Below are 330 nucleotides of genomic sequence, written 5' to 3'. Positions count from 1 at the left end.
TTCGAACAAAACCATCAGTCTACACACAAAGTGCCTCAGTATCAGTTATGACTGTATCTTGTCTCACACCCATCTAATAAACATGGGGTAAGACAAGAAGACGCCAGGTTCAAATTTTTCTGGCTGAATGAGTCGTCAATGTACTCTATGATGTATTCAATCAGCTTCTGATTACCCCGAAACTAGCGATGGTTCACCTCATATCACTTTATTGTCAAAGAATATGACTAGAAGGGTGCGGAATTAAAAAAAAAAAAAAAAAAAAAAAAAGTTTTTAAGATATTGGTGTCTCGTTTTCTTTAGTATGGTCTCATAATACTTACTCTGGTT

This window comes from Rhinatrema bivittatum, chromosome 5 (assembly GCF_901001135.1).
Source record: "Rhinatrema bivittatum chromosome 5, aRhiBiv1.1, whole genome shotgun sequence".
Lineage (NCBI taxonomy): Eukaryota > Metazoa > Chordata > Amphibia > Gymnophiona > Rhinatrematidae > Rhinatrema > Rhinatrema bivittatum.
Note: the sequence above shows the minus strand (reverse complement) of the source record.